The sequence below is a fragment of the Xenia sp. Carnegie-2017 genome, unplaced genomic scaffold (genome assembly GCF_021976095.1).
Source record: "Xenia sp. Carnegie-2017 unplaced genomic scaffold, XeniaSp_v1 HiC_scaffold_3, whole genome shotgun sequence".
Lineage (NCBI taxonomy): Eukaryota > Metazoa > Cnidaria > Anthozoa > Malacalcyonacea > Xeniidae > Xenia > Xenia sp. Carnegie-2017.
The window spans coordinates 10662886-10682818 of record NW_025813493.1 but is presented as its reverse complement, the minus strand read 5'-3'; the positions used below and the strand labels follow the sequence as shown (position 1 = coordinate 10682818).

General features: G+C 33.0%; 2 long non-coding RNA genes across 2 annotated transcripts; one reads left to right on the top strand and one right to left on the bottom strand.

Annotated features, from left to right (window-relative positions):
- Positions 1-872: 872 nt before the first annotated feature.
- Positions 873-11268, top strand: LOC124455019. The gene is made up of 3 exons (XR_006951662.1): positions 873-883; positions 3494-3498; positions 11204-11268. It is a non-coding gene; the product is annotated as an uncharacterized LOC124455019 (long non-coding RNA).
- A 1253-nt stretch (positions 11269-12521) lies between these two features.
- Positions 12522-13010, bottom strand: LOC124455020. Its single transcript, XR_006951663.1, has 2 exons — positions 12716-13010; positions 12522-12635 (listed from the first exon to the last, which is right to left on the bottom strand). It is a non-coding gene; the product is annotated as an uncharacterized LOC124455020 (long non-coding RNA).
- Between the last annotated feature and the right edge of the window lie 6923 nt (positions 13011-19933).

Sequence of the window (19933 nt, the reverse complement as noted above, 5' to 3'; positions counted from 1 at the left end):
TTACGGAAGCAGTGGCAGATTAAGACTACGTCAAATATATATGTTTATGTTATAAAAATAAATTTACATGAAAGGTGAGGTTAAGGAAGCCGTGGTGGATTAAGACTACGTCAAATATATCTTCATGTTATAAAAATAAATTTACATGAAGGGTGATGTTACGGAAGCAGTGGCGGATTAAGACTACGTAAAATATATCTTCATGTTACAAAATGAATTTACATAAAGGGTGAGGTTACGGGATTAGTTGTGGATTACGACTACGTCAAATATATCTCATGTTACAAAAATGAATTTATATAAAGTTTGAGGACTTGAGATTACGGAAGCAGTGGCGGATTAAGACTACGTTAAATATATCTTCATGTTATAAAAATGAATTTACATAAAAGGTGAGGTTACGGAAGCAGTCGCGGATTAAGACTACATCAAATATATCTTTATGTCACGAAAATGAATTTACATAAAGGGTGAGGATACGGAAGCAGTGGCGGATTAAGTCTACTTCAAACATATATTGATGTTATAATAATAAATTTACATAAAGGGCGAGGTTACGGGAGCATTTTCGGATTAAGACTACGTCAAATATATCTTCATGTTATAGAAAAAAAATGACATAAAGAACGGGGTTACGGGAGCAGTTGTGGATTAAGACTACGTCAAATATATCTTCATGTTAAAAAAATGAATTTACATAAAGGATGAGGTTACGGGAGCAGTTAAGGATTAAGACTACGTCAAATATATCTTGATGTTATAGATATGAGTTTACATAAATGGTGAGGTTACTGTAGCAGTGGCGGATTTAGAATACGTCAAATATATCTTCATGTTCTAAAAATGAATTTACATAAAGGGTGACATTACGGAAGCAGTGGCAGTTTAAGACTACGTCAAATATATCTTGATGTTATAGAAATGAGTTTACATAAATGGTGAGGTTACGGAAGAAGTCGCAGATTAAGGCTACATCAAATATATCTTCATGTTACAAAAATTAATTTACATAAAGTGTGAGGTTACGGAAGCTGTAGCGGATTAAGACTACGTCAAATATATCTTCATGTTATAATAATAAATTTACATAAAGTGCGAGGTTACGGGAGCAGTTTGATTAAGACTACGTCAAATATATCTTCATGTTATAGAAATAAACTTACATAATGGCGGGGTTACGGAGCAGTTGCGGATTAAGACTACGTCAAATATATCTTCATGTTAAAAAATGAATTTACATAAAGGAGAGGACTTCAGATTACGGAAGCAATGGCGGATTAAGACTACGTCAAATATATCTTGATGTTATAAAAAAAAATTTACATAAAGGGCGAGGTTACGGGAGCAGTGGCGGATTTAGACTACATCAAATATATCTTCATGTTATAAAATTAAATTTACATGAAGGTTGAGGTTACGGAAGCCGTGGCTTATTAAGACTACGTCAAATATATCTTAATGTTATAAAAATAAATATACATAAAGGGCGAGGTTACAGGAGCAGTTGCGAATTAAGACTACGTCAAATATATCTTCATGTTATATAAATGAATTTACATAAAGGGTGAGGTTACGGAAGCAGTGGCGGATTAAGACTACGTCAAATATATCTTGATGTTATAAAAAAAAATTTACATAAAGGGCGAGGTTACGGGAGCAGTGGCGGATTTAGACTATGTCAAATATATCTTCATGTTACAAAAAGGAATTTACATAAAGGGTGACGTTACGGAAGAAGTGGCGGATTAAGACTACGTCAAATATATCTTCATGTTATAAAAATAAATTTACATAAAGGGCGATGTTACGGTAGCAGTGGCGGATTTAGACTACGTCAAATATATCTTTATGTTACAAAAATGAATTTACATAAAGGGTGAGGTTACGGAAGCAGTGGCGTCTTAAGACTACGTCAAATATATCTTCTTGTTACAAAAACGAATTGACATAAAAATTGAGGACTTGAGATTACGGAACTAGTTGTGTATTACGACAACGTCAAATATATTTTCATGTTACAAAAATGAATTTACATAAAGGTTGAGGACTTGAGATTACGGAAGCAGTGGCGGATTAAGACTACGTCAAATATATCTTCATGTTCCAAAAATGAATTAACATAAAGGGAGAGGTTACGGAAGCAGTGGCGGATTAAGGCTAAATCAAATATATCTTCATGTTACGAAAATGAATTTACATAAAGGGTGAGGTTACGGGAGCAGTTGTGGATTAAGACTACGTCAAATATATCTTCATGTTCTAAAAATGAATTTACATAAATTTGAGGTTACGGAAGCATTGGCGAATTAAGGCTACATCAAATTTATCTTCATGTTACGAAAATGAATTTACATAAATGGGAAGTTACGGAAGCATTGGCGGATTAAGACTACGTCAAATATATCTTCATGTTATAAAAATAAATTTACATAAAGGGCGGGGTTACGGGAGCAGTTGCGGATTAAGACTACGTCAAATATATCTTCATGTTACAAAAATGAATTTACATAAAGGGTGAGGTTACGGGAGCATTTGTGGATTCAGACTACGTCCAATGTATCTTCTTGTTACAGAAATGAATGACATAAAGGTTGAGGACTTGAGATTACGGAAGAAGTGGCGGATTAAGACTACGTCAAATATACCTTGATGTTATAAAAATATATTTACATAAAGGGCGAGGTTACGGAAGCAGTGGCGGATTAAGGCTACATCAAATATATCTTCATGTTACGAAAATGAATTTACATAAAGGATGAGGTTACGGAAGCAGTTTCGGATTAAGACTACGTCAAATATATGTTCATGTTATATAAATGAATTTACATAAAGGGTGAGTTTACGGGAGCAGTTGCGGATTAAGGCTACGTCAAATATATCTTCATGTTATAAAAATAAATTTACATAAAGTGCTGGGCTACGGGAGCAGTTGCGGATTAAGACTACGTAAAATATATCTTCATGTTACAAAAATGAATTTACATAAAGGGTGAGGTTACGGGAGCAGTTGTGGATTAAGACTACGTCAAATATATCTTCATGTTCTAAAAATGAATTTACATAAATTTGAGGTTACGGAAGCAGTGGCGAATTAAGGCTACATCAAATTTATCTTCATGTTACGAAAATGAATTTACATAAAGGGGAGGTTACGGAAGCATTGGCGGATTAAGACTACAACAAATATATCTTGATGTTATAAAAATAAATTTACATAAAGGGCGAGGTTACGGGAGCAGTGCCGGATTTAGACTACGTCAAATATATCTTCATGTTCTAAAAATGAATTTACATAAAGGGTGAGGTTACGGAAGCAGAGGCGGATTAAGGCTACGTCAAATATATCTTTATGTTATAAAAATAAATTTACATTAAGGGTGAGGTTGCGGAAACAGTGGCGGATTAAGACTACGTAAAATTTATCTTCATGTTACAAAAATGAATTTACATAAAGGTTGAGGACTTGAGATTACGGAAGCAGTTGCGGATTAAGTCTACGTCAAATATATCTTCATATTTTAAAAATGAATTTGCATAAAGGGTGAGGTTACGGGAGCAGTGGCGGATTAAGGCTACATCAAATATATCTTCATGTTACGAAAATGAATTTACATAAAGGTTGAGGACTTGAGATTACGGAAGCAGTGGCGGATTAAGACTACGTCAAATATATCTTCATGTTCTAAAAATAAATTTACATAAAGGGTGAGGTTACGGAAGCAGTAGCGGATTAAGGCTACATCAAATATATCTTCATGTTACGAAAATGAATTTACATAAAGGGTGAGGTTACGGAAGCAGTGGCGGATTAATACTACGTTAAATATATCTTCATGTTATATTAATGAATTTACATGATAACAACTGCTGAACATAATTTTTTGTAGTTTTGTCTCATTCAAATACGTAAGTACACACATGTGGTCGGCTATTAGCTCTCCCCCAAAAACAAACTTAATGTCATCTGCTGCACGTTTTTTTCGCTTGTATACTTGAGAAAAGGCGTATTTGAATATATTTTTGGGCACTCAACATCTTTTCGTGGAAATGGTGAAAGAGATATAAAATAACACATTAAAACGAACAATAATCATTTGTCTGGGTGTTGTCTTTATTTGGAACAACTTCATTTACCTGATAAGTTCTAAACATAAGCAGTTTTCCAGTTGCATAGGGTGGAACACATAATTTTATACATTCAAAAAAATGCCACCCCCAGTTAATTTCAAAAAATCCCACATAGTATGTTTTTAGTCAAATTACAAGGTTCATGCCAAGAAACATCATTACAGATGTTGTGGAAGGAATCAATATAATGTCAAAACACATCAATGTTGCTCAAATAATTATAATATTGTCAGAGTTTTTGAAACATGTCCTGGTGATTGAGTAGTAATTGATGTCTTTAACATATTAAAGATATCTTGTTAACTATGGAAAACGGAGACTTTTAAACTAGCTTTAATTTAGGTTGAAGACTTATGAAAAATTTTAAACTAATGCTGCTAAAAACTCTAAAAGGAGCTTTTTGTTGATTTTATTGCTAGATTTTTAGGAAAGTTTAACTACTTAAAATTTATTAAACAAAACTGAAACGTATATATTTAAAGCAAAAGATTTTTCTGATGTGCTAATGTGCACTTAGTTCGTTGACATAAATTTGGTTATAATGTTAAACAAAACTAATTCTTTTTTAAGAAATAAGACAGATTAAACTAATAGGTGTGCCCAAACAACTTAAACTTGGCATTATGTTAATAAGACTTAAACATACGTAGTACGCCACAATTTATGAGAGAAAAATGAAAAAGTATGTGCAGGTACTTTGCTTTTATGCATTCGGTGAAAATGAAAAACCACTTTCCTGTATGATGATTGTAAGTTATGAAAATTTAAGTGGTAAATGTAAAGTTCGCTCTGAAATGCTTACAGAGGGGAAGGGGGGGGTGGGGGTCACAACATTAATGTGTCTTTTTTGTCCTTATTTTTGCATTTTTGAGACAGGAAAGGGAATGAATACTTTGAAATGATCTAAGTATATTAAAAACATGAGAAATTAAAATCATGTGAAATGGGATGTATAACGATAATTACCTAAGAAACTAGCCTTGTATAAATTTAATGTACTTTGGAAAGTTTCATGTTAGGTTAAGTAAAAAGGGTAAACCATATTATAATGAACTCTAAAAATTGAACAAAAGTTGCTTATAGACAATACTCTTTTTTGGCTTGTAGTATCTTATCTATGAACAGAAACTAACATCTGCAGTGCACATTTTTTTTAAGTTTATAGAGACACATGACCAAGTTAATAACGTCAACATAAATATATTTTTTTTGGGGGTGTTGTTATAAGCAATTAAAATAATTTGGTCTGTTATTTTCAATGTAAACGTTATTTCTTGGAATTGTTGAAACAATATTTTTGTTGCATATTTTTTCTGACACTAAATTTCCGCAATTACGCTCTTCATCCCATAATATAATGAAAAATCATCAAAATTTTTGTCCCCGTCCACAGAAAAGTACTCGTCTTTTGTTGATGTCAAAATTCAAAAAGCCAATATTACTAGCACTTTAGGACACAACAATTTTTGTTTCAGTTACATTTTTTCTAAGCTGCTGTTTGAGAAGGATAGAAAATAACTTATCAGAATTCAAAGGAGAAATTTCATTGATAGCCAAATTTCCTCTTCAATGGTAAGCAAAGAAAACATAAAGAAAACTTAAAATTCAGAGTTTATCACATAATGCAAGAACAATAGCTCTTATGTATTTCACTTCCTCATTAAGAACATACATTTCATTCATTATAGTCATGCTTATACGTAATCCAACAGATAATCTAACACAATCTTTATCTTATAAAATACTTAAAGCTTTATGAAACATTTTTGTATGTTTTTTTAAGCATTTTCTGTAATTTAGGGTAGCGCAGCATACATCATATATACATAGCTGCCATCTGGTAATTTGACTAGTCTAAAATTCTTTAAAAAATTTTACCGTTTCGCAAATCTCTTAATCATTTCATATTTATCCTTATGATGAAAACAAAAACGAATTGATTGATCACAACCAACGATAAAGTTCTACTAATTGATACTTAGGAATGTCTTGAAATAAATTAAATCATAATTACATTGATACGCCAGAGAAAATAGTAGGTACATCAAAAAGATTTAGGGCAACAATCATTAAGTATTTTTAGTGTAAATACAGATAACAAAAAATGGTTTTTTAAACTATCATAGACATTTAAGAATTATGAAATTTTTGCAAAGTGTTTTACGTTTTTACATGAGAAAGATAGTAAACTAATACTTGAATGCATGTATGATAAAGAATATTTGATTAGACATTGAAACTAAGATTTAGGATTGAGAGAAATAATCAAGAGAAAGAGGTACATAATTCAACAAATTGAAATAGGGCAAATCATCATCAAACATAAATACAGAAGTCATTTTAAAGAGCAAGAAATATATGCAGAACAAACGATACATTACGTGGCTGTTGTTTGTTCTGCTATAATTATTCAATATTACAAGACCATTTTTGAAGATGGAAAACGCCTTTTAATTGTCTGAAACAAAATATTTGAAGATGTAAGAATTTTTCAATACTACAAAGTTGCATTCTTATATTTAGTTCTTTAGACTTTTTTACTTTGACAGTTCTGTCAAAATGCTCAGAAATCTCATTCAATTCAGAACTTATATAATTATGGAGTCGAGCTTCTCTTTACGACAAACATATGTTGTAAACAGAATATCATGTATATCATGAATAATGTAATTCGTAAATTTTGCTCTGAAAATGTTTAAGGGGGGAAGGTCTACAACATTAATGTGTCTTTTTTGTCCTTATTTTCTGTATTTTTGAGAGAGGAAAGGGAATGAATACGTTGAAATGAATTAAATATAATAAAAACATGAGAAATTAAAATCATGCCCAATGGGATGTATAAAGATAATTACCTAAGAAACCAGCCTTGTTTCAATTTGATGTACTTTAGAAAGTTTCTTGTTAGGTTAAGTAAAAAGTGGGTAAACCATATTATAATTAACTGTAAAAATTGAAAAAAATTTGCTTATAGACAATACTCCTTATTTGGCTTTGTAGTATTTTATCTATGAACGGAAACTAACATCTGCAGTGCACATTTTTCTTTTAGTTTATAGAGACACTTGAAATAGTTGACCAATTTGAATAACGGCAACATAAACATATTCTTCTCGGGGTGCTGTTATTTGAAATTAAAGCAATTTGGTCTGTTATTTTCAATGTAAATGATATTTCTCGGAATTGTTGAAACAATATTTTTGTTGCATATTTTTTCTGACACTAAATTTCTGCAATTATTGTTCTTTATCCCAAATATATATAAAAATCATGAAAATTTGTGTCACTGTTACGTATATAGTTCATCTATAAATATAATCACCTAAGAAACTAGCCTTGTTTGAAAATGATGTACTTTAGAAAGTTTCATGTTGGGTTAAGTAGAAAATGGGTAAAACATAATATAATGAACTCTAAAAATTAAACAAAAGTTGTTTATAGACAATACTCTTTTTTGGCTTATAGTATCTTATCTATGAACAGAAATAAACATCTGCAGTGCATATTTTTCATTTAGATTGTAGAGAAACTTGAAATAGTTGACCAATTTGAATAACGTCAAAATAAACATTTTTTTCCCGGGGTATTGTTATAAGGAATTAAAATAATTTGGTCTGTTATTTTCAATGTAAATAGTATTTATTGGACTTGCTGAAACAATACTTTTGTTGCATGTTTTTTCTGACACTAAATTTTAGCAATTATGGCTCTTCATCCCAAATATAATGAAAAATCATCAAAATTTGTGTCCCCGTCCACGGAAAAGTACTCGTCTTGAATTGATGTCAAAATTCAAAAAGCCAATATTACTAGCACTTTAAGACACGACAAGCTTTGTTTCAGTTACATTTTTTCTAAGCTGCTGTTGGAGAAGGATAGAAAATAACTTATCAGAATTCAAAGGAGAAATTTCATTGATAGCCAAAGTTCCTCTTCAATGGTAAGCAAAGAAAACATAAAGAAAACTTAAAATTCAGAGTTTATCACATAATGCAAGAACAATAGCTCTTATGGATTTCACTTCCTTATTACGAACATAAATTTCATTTATCATAGTCATGCTTATACGTAATCCAAGAGATAATCTAACACAATCTTTACCTTATAAAATACTTAAAGCTTTATGAAACATTTTTGTATGTTTTTTTTAAGCATTTTCTATTTATTTAGGGTAGCGCAGCCATGCAACATATATACATAGCTGCCATATAGCAATTTGAATTGTCTAAAATTCTTTAAAAAAATTTTACCGCTTCGCAAATCTTATCATCATTTCATATTTATCCTTATGATGAAAACAAAAACGAATTGATTCATCACAACCAATGATAAAGTTCTACTAATTGATATTTAGGAATGTCTGGAAATGTATTATATCATATTTCTATTAATACGCCAGAGAAAATAGTAAGCTAAAACTTGAATGCATGTGTGATAAAGAATACTTGATTGGACATTAAAACTGTAATTTATGATTGAAGGAAATGATAAAGAAAGAGAGGTACATAATTCAACAAATTAAATTGGCGCAATTCATCATCAAACATCAATACCGAAGTCATTATAAAGAGCAAGAAGTACATGCAGACAAATGATAAATTTCTCGGCTCTTGTTTCTTCTGAAACAATTATTCAATATTGCAAGAATATTTTTGACAGATGGCAAATGCCTTTTCAATGTCTGAAACAAAATATTTGAAGAAGTAGGAATTTTTTAATACTGCAAAGTTGCATTCCTCTATTTAGCTTTTTAGACTTTCTTTACTTTAGCAGCTCTGTCAAGATACTTATAAAATTCATTCAATTCAGAAATGATATAATTATGAGAGGCGACCTTCTCTTTTCGACTAACAGATGTTTTAAAGCAGAATATCATGTATTGCTTAAAGGGCCTCCTTTTCTGTAACTAGACGGCATGTAGTTACAGAGAGGCAAGCGAGTCTATTAAACACTAAGCAACAGACTATAGACCCTTTGCAGTGACGTCACGCATGCTTTAGCAACTGTTGCTGGGGGAGCATCTGGAGGACAAGCACCTGTGCATGCTTTATATGTTGATATGGCTAGTAGCATAAAGTCAGCGCTTTCTAGGTCAAAAAGAGTTTTTTTGCCTGGATATATAGAAAATATTTAGTGTAAGGATAGAAAGCGGGTTACAAAATGAAATTAGGACATTGCAATGGAGATGATCCGTACGAAATACCAAAAAATCAATGGCTGGACGATATCGATCTGTGGCCTGCTGTCAGCTACATTGATGTTGGCATGTATTTAGTATTTTCGGTCAGTCCGTACACGAAAGAGCAGTTGAAAAACTATCAGTATCTTGATAGTTATCAAAATTTTGTGAATGAATGGGTGCGTGAAGTGTTGGTGAAAAAATATGACGATCATTGCTTGCTTATTGCTAAGGTAAATGCTTCTCAGTTGTCACTAAAAACATTGCACACTGGCTGCACTCGTGCTATAATGAGACTGAACGCCTTGTTTCTTTTTTCACTACACCAGGTTAATCACTCTCAAAGATTGTCGGAAAAGCCACTTTCTCCGTGGGTTGTTTGCGAAAAGAACGGCAAAGTATTAGCAGCACACTGCGATTGTATGGCAGGAATAGGTGAAAGCTGATCTCACGCCGCTTCACTTCTGTGGGCTGTTGAAGCTAGTGCACGAAAACGAGGCTCTTTAACTGTGACTGATAAGAAGGCATACTGGGTCCTTCCAAGTGCTGTCAAGGCTGTGCCATACGCTAAAGTACAGAATATCAATTTTAGTAAATTTAATAAGAAATGTGAAGGCAAAGTGCAAAGAAATCCAGTTCCTGCCCCATCATCGTCAGAATTGGATGAATATTTTAAAACTTTTAGTTCTTCCTCATCAAAACCAGCAATACTTTCTTTAATACATCCATATTCTGATTTTTATGTACCTAAAGCCTTGCACTCTGACTTGCCACCAGTCACGAGTGATCTTTATGATCCCACACTATTAGACAAATCACTTGAAACTTTGCTGGAATTATCAGAGTCGAAAATGGACTGCTTTAATGTTACAGTATATATATACTCTGATGATGGCTTTGGAATAAAGTCGAAACACGGTGCCATCCAGTAAACTGCTATAGTGGCGAGAATCTCTTGTCCATATGCAGTTTAAAAGAGATTTGACTCGTCTCCAATCCCTTTGGGCTTGGTAGCTCAACAGGTAGAGCGGCGGACTAGTATCCTAAAGGTGCGAGTTCAAATCTCGTCCAAGTCACATGTTTATCATGTGCATATTAAAAACGTGTTAGGATTAATATATTATAATGTTACAGTTGAAAAGCAAAAAGCTGTAGAAGAAAAAACTAGAGATCAAGCGAATTTTCGTCTTTGGTTTCGATTTCATGCTGGAAGAGTGACTGCTTCAAGGTTCAAAGCAGCTTGTCGCACCAACAGAGATTCACCTTCCAAGAGTTTGGTCACAAGCATTTGCTATCCATAGCTGAAGAAATTTGCAGCTACAGCAACAAGATGGGGTTGCCAGCACGAAGAGGTGGCAAGAGACGAATATCGAAAATGGCTAAACACAAACCATGAAAATGTTTCAGTAACAAACAGTGGATTCTGGATTCATTTGACCCATGGATCTCTTGGTGCTTCTCAAGATGGACTTGTCTCTTGCCAATGTTGTGGCACTGGGATTTGTGAAATAAAGGTTTGTTATTCATTGTGTCTATGTTTTATGGGGAAAAGGTCAACATAATAATTACATCACCTGTTGCTTTTGTTTTGATAGTGCCCATTTTGCCATAAAGATGAAACAATTGAAACTTCAACAGATGAAAGGTTGTTTTGCATTGAAGTAAAAAGTGATGGCACAAAACAACTTAAAAGAACTCATGCATATTACTATCAAATACATTTGTAAATTATTCTAATTTCGTTTAACAAGCTTAATGTATAGAAATTCACTTTCTTAAGTTATTGCTCAGTTGTCATGCACTGGTTTCAGCTAATGTGTTTTTGTAGTGTGAACAGAAAAAGACTTGTTTGTTGAACGAATATTGCAAAATAACGAATTTCTAGAAAGGAACAGAGAGGCAGAAAAGAAATTTGTGTTGAGGGGACTCCTTCCAGAGTTAACAGGAAAATGATACTCAAGACCCCCCAAAAATTGAATAAATGAAATATAATAAAGTCAAATGTCTTATAAATATTATTAGTACAATTTTAAGTATATGCATGCAAAATGTTTCAAAAAATATTATTTAGTCATAAGGTAAGACAGAATCACAAATGTTAATTAGTGCACAGCTAACAGTAACTATTTTGTCAATAGTAGTGGGCTCTTTTTCTTTAGAATTGACAAAATCAATTGGCTGAGTTGAACTCAGAAGTGCATATTTCTTTCTAATGTTTCCAATCACTCTTTCCACATGAATCCTCGCATTAGCAATTTGTCTGGTTTGTTCAACTTCAATGCCACTGAGCAGTTTTTTACGCTTAGTAAAAGCTGGGATCTTGATAGTTGCACAGTACAAACCAACTGACTCCTGGATATCAAAGCCTTTATCAGCTAAGATTACATCTCCAGGTAAGAGTTTATCAAGGAGACCACTGTTCTCAGTCAAATGTTTGTCACTGATCTTCTTCCCCAGCCACTGGAAATAAAGCCTATTGTACCCTGGGGAGTGATGGAAATTAAGTACTTAATCATGTTGTGGTGCTTGTAGGATGAGTAAGTTTGTGCCCTTGCAAGAAGATTTAATGCATGATCCAAAAAAATCTAAAAGAAGTCAATGATGGCAACACATTTAGGGCAGTGTTTTCTAAAATCCACGGGCAAGGTCTTTCTTAAAGCTTCCCTATCAGGCCATAAAATAAGAGGGCTTAATTGATTATAAAGAACATCAATTACTTGTAAGAAAATTCTTGATGCAGTTCCCTTGTTGATGTTTCCAAATCGATAAGCTAAATCTTCACCAGTTAAATTAAATCGCAGTTTCATAACTGTTAAAAGCAACTGCCTAAATGGTGATAAAGAGCATTTGGGAGAATGCATAAGGTAGGGGCGTACCAGTTCCAGTGTTGCTGACAAGATCTTCCAACTTGGCAGACCAGTGTAAAAGAGGACTTTTTCGTCATCATTTAAGAAGGATTTCTCATCAATCGTCATGTCGCTTATCTTGTTTTTTAACTCAAGATTTTCTTGGGGCAAGCGATTGATCTCGCTCTTTATTGCAGTTATTTTATCCAAACTCAGTTCTGTTTGTGAATATTTGTTGTTCGATTCTGATTCTGACAATGAAGCAGATGTGGCTCCGTGTTCTTCGTCTACAAGATGGGTTGTCAAGGTCGATTGAGTCACTGCTGACAGTACTGTTTCAATGGATTCACTTCTTTTTCGCTTTTCATTTCTTTCCGAAATACGAGCATAGTGATCGACATCAACTTTTTCGACATATGTATGTCCAAGGTTTTGAGATGGAGCCCAGTCTGGATTAGTTTGGTCCGTTAAAGCTGATGGTTTTCCTGTCATTGTAAACAAAACAACAAATGGTATAAAATGACACAAACAAACACAACAAAGTTTTTTTAACTCAATGGCTTACCAGTAACAAAATGAAGGATACACACTCGTAAATACGTGCATTTAGAATCATCAATGTCTGCCCAACGAATTCTTCGAAGCCACATAGAACGACGTTCCTTTTGTAAATCTTGCAATAGTTTGCTCGCATTGGTTTTCACAGCTGGTATGCGATAAAAACTTAATTCCTTATCCGTATCAGCACGCTTCAAACAGCCAAAAATTGCGCTAAAGTTAACCATCCTTAACAATAATATTGCTTTGTTATTTACATGTGGCGTTTGCTTGTCCTCCAGATGTAACGTCACCGGGATTGTGACGTCTTATGCAATAGGTCTATTTTGCATTTAATTTTGCTGGCTTAGTTAAGCAATACGTTTTTCCCATTCATCTGGTAAACTGAGTTAACAAAAGCAAATTTGAAATCAACCCATTTTAAATTTTTTGAAAAGTGCTCTTGGTGAAATTCATATATTTTGTCATTTCCTTATAGTGGTCATTGAAATGTATTATTTCTTTCTATGCTTTCGTTTTCTTGAAACCTTATATCTATTTATTCAAAAAACTTTCTACGCTGGTAAAACCTACTTATATGAACTGTTGTAAGCATGAGTCGTTATAATGAACAATTTGCCTAATCTATTGCAACAATATTCAATCATCATCAATTTTCTGAAGGCAAACGTGGAAATACTTTTTGGAGAAGCAAGTTAAATTGTTACATAATTACAGAGATCAATACTTGATTTATACATCCCCCAAAAAGTTAAAAACAAAATGATTATATGATTATATTGATGTTAAGCCTTTTTTAAAAAAAGTAAATATTTTACTACAAATCCTTTAATGAAATTAATAATCGTCCATCTTCTAACAAATAGAAAATAAAGATGATATCAAGCTCAACAAAAGCGTTTCTTGGTACTCTTATAATCCTGTCTATTAGTTTACAAATAGTAAATGGTAATGACGACATATCAATGTGCAAGAAAAGCTTAGAGACACTAAAAGACAAAGTGAAAGAGTGGAAGGAAACCTGCGTGGATAAAAATGGCAATGACGATAACACAACTGCATGCAAGGAAATAAAACAGTATAACAAGGAAATGATGCAAATGCAAACAGAAATGTGTTTTTACACAGGTATAATCTTTAGATTTGACAAACTTTTATGGTTTCTTGTTCATAGCACTAAAAATAATATGCAACAATAATAGGTAGAAGTTATGCAGCCAATCTAATTTCAGTTATTAGTAATTGTTCTACAGTGAAAAACTCTTTCCAAAAAACACTTATTCTGGTCTTTCACGAAATATTATGATTCTAAAGTCTATAAAAATTTGCATTTTTTTAATCCACTCGCATTGTTTTTATTTATAGTTTTTTTTTATTATTTATTTCGATGTTTATCCAAAGCCATATTTGATTATTAAGAGCTTTGATAAAGTATACTCTGTTGATTCTATTACTGGAGATATTCATATCAGCAATATTAATGGATCCAGTAAGAATAAACTTGACCATGCATCAAAATATAATGACATAGAAATTGATGTAGTTGAGAATGTGCTTTATTACATTGATGACAAAGACATCAAACGGGGAAATTTTGACTTGACTAGAAACGAAATTTTTGCGAAAAATATTTTTGTTCGTGATATTACTGTTGACTGGATTGGTCGTCGTATCTTTTACATTGACTCCACAAACGTTATCTACCAGATGTGTTTGAAAAAGAAAATTACAAGTGTTATGAGGCTTCAACCAGGCTTACAATTTTCCAGTATTGCATTTGACTCAAAACATGGGTAAGGCGATATTGAAATTCCTTTTATTGACTTGTAAACGTAAAATTAAGAAACTATGTCAATCTATTGGAAACTTTCTTAAGTAAGCTAAGAGTTTTTATTATTAGAGACGGCATATTAATTTAATAGAAAAGTTGAATTTTTGAAGTCCATATTATTGCCTGTTATTTGAAAGTACAAGAATAGAAAAAAATATTGATTTTCGAGGGAAAACAAAACTCGCTTTTACCCGAGGGAGCGAATATTAAGTATTTTTTTGTGTATAAAGAAACAAACATCATATATACAAAATATTAAGTATTTTTTTGTGTATAAAGAAACAAACATCATATAGACAGCTTTTCAATAAAATCAACGAGATTTGGCCAGCAATATTTTATTGCGTGACTATGAGGCATTTGAAACCAACTGCAAGGATGAGCTCAGTTCGTGTGATTATTCAGCACACACGCAGCAGAAAATAACATGCAGATCCAGAAATTGCAAAAATCGACAGCGATACTTATGTTAAGCAACCAAAGAGCTTTGACAAAAATGTAACAACGGAGAAAACAATGTTTATAATTGATGAAGTCGTTAAATGAAATAAAACAGAGAGATAGAAACTACAATAAAGTATTAAATAAATACTTTACCGATGAAACTTTAGTCAAATACTCACACAACATTGGTTTGCCACAATCTACAAACAAAAAGTAGTCCAATTTCACTGTGCAACTTGGTGTTCTACATTTATTAAGATTGCTGGCTTCGGCTGGCCACCTAAGAGCGCTTTTCTTTGTCAGAAAATGCAATTTGCTTGACGCCTCCATGGCAATCATATGCTTAATAAGATATGCCCTACACAAAAGAATTCAACAGATTGGGAGCATTGTTTGTTGCTTTGCTTTGCCCTTTCATATACTATAACCCTTTTTGAGACAGTGTAAGAGATGTGCAACAATCTCAATACGAAATAGCAATAAAGTTTTAAAAAATTCACGAAGGTGGTGAGCGTCAAAAACTTCAACCTTTCGTTTTTTATGGAAGACAAAAAAAACTGCGCACATTCCCACGTAGTTACATCAAAAATATAAAAAAGAATTTTAGTTTTCAAAAAATGTGGCAATTTAGAAAAAAAATCAGTATATCAAGTTTATAGTTTTTCAAGCCTTCTTTTAACTTGCATGATTGACGGAGTATATTGAAAAGTCAAGAGCTGCAAATTAACTGTATGCACACTACCCTTCAATAAATCCAATCACACATCCGATCAAATCACCGGAATGGAAAATCGTTCCACTACCTTTAGTTCATGCAGTGTTTCTTAGTGTAATTTAGGCAAACGTTAGATCTGTAGTTGCTCAACTGATGATGAATCTGAAGATAATAATCATGTTAGAGATTAAAAAGAAATTGGCTGAAAAGCCTGTGAAGTGAGAACTTTCTGAATATGTTATAAGTAATTTACGAATTTAAAAAAATTTCCTTTTCTAACGATTCCTAGGAACTCTCCATTCATGAGAGCCTTCTAATCAATAAATACAAGTTTTCACTCATCGTTCAAGAAAGTTCCATTGCACTTAACCTCTCTTATCTTAAGTATATTTTACTTCCCAACTTCTTTATCAAATATTGCATTTGACACCGCCTCTTAACCCTTTAAGTCCCAAGTTTATTTTAGAGAAAAAATGAATTAGCGAACAATAACAAAATAAAGTTATAATAAAAGCCAACATTTACTAAACTACATACAAATCATATATCAATTTAAAGCTAATATAATGAAGAATTTAATTGTAGTGTTCAAAATAGGATAAAAATCGTTTCCATGGCGACACAAGGTGTCAATTGCCGAAGTGATAATATTTTCAAACTAAAACATTCAATGTAAAGATAAAGTTCTCGAAATATTCTTTAGATGTAATTGCTTACTACTGCTCACAAAAAAGCCTGTATTATAAGCTTTCAGATGATGTATAACGTTTCTTATTTAGACACTAGAAAGCTCAAATAATTGGAAAATTGCAATCGTACCGTGCCAGCAAATATAGCAATAAAATGAAAAATAATTTCAAAACTATCTATGAGCTTGAAAAAACTTATAAGTTGCACTAACTTAGGGTTTTATTGCATAAAATGTGTAATTTTTAATACCATGCTTATATTTACCAACAATTCTGTCAGAAAAACTACTGCCTGGTGTGGAAAATTTTAGAGCAAGGTGCTACACATAGTCCCACGTCGCAGTCTTCACAGAAATAGGAAGTCTTTTTCGGTTTTTCTTTTGTGGAACATACTTTGCACCTTCTTTCCTTAGTCTTTCCTTTGCTGTTGGATGGAAGTATGCTAGGAAAATGTCTATCCCGAAATCTAGCAGGTGATTCAATAGCTGGTCGAACAACATGTGTCCGAGAAGAAAACTCCCCAATAAGAAGTTTGGAGACTTCTAGGCGGAAATTCTTTGAACTCCTCATGTTATGGTTTGGTGACAGCCTTTCCAGGATGTGACTGTTTACAATGCATCTGTGCAGTAGTTCAAAAAATATTCTCAGCCACCATTTCTTCCACCTACAGTTGATACCATACTATGATTTCATCTGGTCATTCCCGCCAACTCCACCCATTGTATAATACAATGATATTTGAGCATCATCTGTATTGCCATCCTTCTTTCATCGCTTTATTGTAATTGTAGCAGTATCAGATGGTATTGCTTGAGATGAAACCATATTCACAACACGGTTGTCCAACCATGTTACCGCAGTAATGGGTCCTTTGAATCGAAAGACAGATTGCCCTTTCAAAGACAATCCTTCTGGAAGAATAGTAGCAGGACCAACATCTTGTGTAAACGCACCACGTCATATTTCTCCCTCGTATTCATCGTTCGACCATTTAGTGTTTGAAAAGTTGTATGCCAGTATTTTTCCAGACTGAGCGACCGTTTCCTCTTCCTCATCAGTTTTAATTAGGTCGACATCATGTACGTTGCTGAGGATTTCTACTTGTTCATCTTGCAAAGAAGAGAGACCTTCAACATCAGGTTTCGAAAAGGCAGAAAGCTCGCAATCAATATCCGAGCACACTCCATCATAAGAAATACCATAATCTTGCTCTAGGACCAGGGGCGGATCTAGGATTTTTCAAACATCAGTCATAAAACGTCGGAGGCACTCCGCACCGGGGGGGGTTTGAGGCATTCTCCCCTGAAAAATTTTGAATTTCAGAACCTCTAAAATGCCATTTTCAGCGTTTTAGAGCAATACAAGATGTATTTTGGGCATCGTTTTCGGTAAAAACAACACATTTTGCTTACGTTTTTTCAAAAAAATGAAGTGAACAATACTTGAATGTTTTGCCAAATAATTATGCTCATTATCATGCCAAATATATGGCTCATTAGCATATCTAGGAGCGTAAAATTTATTTTACAATAATGCTATTCAAAAACAGATATAGTCTTTAAAAATTTCTACCAAGTTGTCAGGCATAGACCCCCTAGAGACCCCATTCAAACCTCTATGTAATAAGTTAAGAAATTTGGTACTACAAGTGACAGTTCATAAATATAGAAAAGCTCAGACTTCAAACCATGCAAGTTTATTGTAACCCTTTACCCATCTCCACATCAGAGCCAGCAAATTCACTTTTGAGAAAAACTCAAAATTTTTTCTGTCAAAGATTAAGAAAATTATCAAAGTGAAAAATTGCAGTTAACGACAGCTTAATGCCATGAATGTTTTTAGGCATTTCACTAGACTATTATCTTCTGTAAGTATATGCAAGGTGTGCTATATAGCAATCACTAGTAGCATTGTATTTGCAAATACAAACAGAATGTAACCAACATGTCTTTAATTATATAATTACTTGAATGCTAAAATTGGTTCATGTGTCATGCTTACTGGTTATGATAAATATCTTTTCATATGATCAAAGCTCGTTTAAATGTAAATCTGAAATAATTTAGTTTAGAAATTATACTGATCATCAGAAAAATTACCTAGTGATCATGAAAAATACTTTGCTGTTTTGCCAAATTTCAAGGTTTATCTGCATACATTGAAGACATTTTACTTTATAAAAATGCTTATTCATACATCAATAGCCCTTTGGAATTTATGGCAAACAATCTGGTATGAGCCGTAGATTAACACACCTTTACATCTCTACATGAGGTGTTCAGTTAGAAAAGGGGACAATATGTGACATGGGACAACATTTCATGTATGTGAAATACTCAGGTTTAATACCATTCCAGTCAAATTGTCAAAATAAAAGCTTCATGGATCATAAGACTCAAAATCACAGGTTATAGTAAACAGCTTCTCATGTAATCAATGTTAGTTTTCAAATCTTAAACAATATGTAGTATAACTGTCCAATGATTGAATGATCAATGATCATAAACTGAAAAGCCCCAAACATTTGTTTATGATAAAGTAAATAATAGTATGGCACCTTATGGCTACAGATTTTTGTCCATTGAAATATATTTGCAGAAATGTAGGATTCGCTGCCATATAACGGCCACGATTCCCAAGCATTAAAGAAATCATAGCTAAAAGTCCTTCGGCAACAACAATTTTAGAAGCATCAATCTGCTTACCATACGCCATATTAACATAAATCGCATCACACACTCGTATAAATTGACTTTGATATATTGCATTCATGCATACACTTCACTTGTCCTTTACTTACGATTTTCGATGTAAATTTCTGCTGATAAAACTCAAAACAATGTTGGCTTGCTTTTGAACATCAATGACTGAAATGTCGCTCGCGAGATCGTCTTTGCCAAGCATTTACAATTTATCCATAAATTTTTCACCCTCTTGAAAAATTCCAGTTTGGAAAGCAGCATTCATGTCAACATATGAATTTGTAAAAGATTTCCATAAATTCCATCTGATTGTAGTTTAGTTTCTATCATGCTTCAGAAAATTACTATGAACGATCAAACATTCAATTCAGACAGTGAGCTTGACTATGTTAGTTCAGTTGGCTATCAGTCGAAATCGGTCAAACCAATCACAGTAAGACAAAATTCAAATGAACCAATTGTAAGATAGCAATTGGACTCCTTATAGGTCCGGCCACCCTATTATCGGTCGAGATTATTCCAGACTGTCCACTGATCTGGCCATTGACCAATAAAATAGCGTTTCTGGCGTTTATAGACTCCTTTATAAGTCGAACCAGTCAAGCCACCCCGCTTATCAGTCGGTTATTCCAGGTCAATTAAAATTCAACTGATCTGGTTACCAAGGAGATATTCATTGGATTAGTCATTAGTTTTCAATAATAAATAAAGCTGATTTTTATCACGAAGTAAATGCGATAATAAAGTAAGAATAATTAATGATTTTTTTAATTAATATGAATAGGTAATTTTGAATTTCAAACATCAGTCGCGCGACGGATTTGACATACTCTAGATCCGCCCC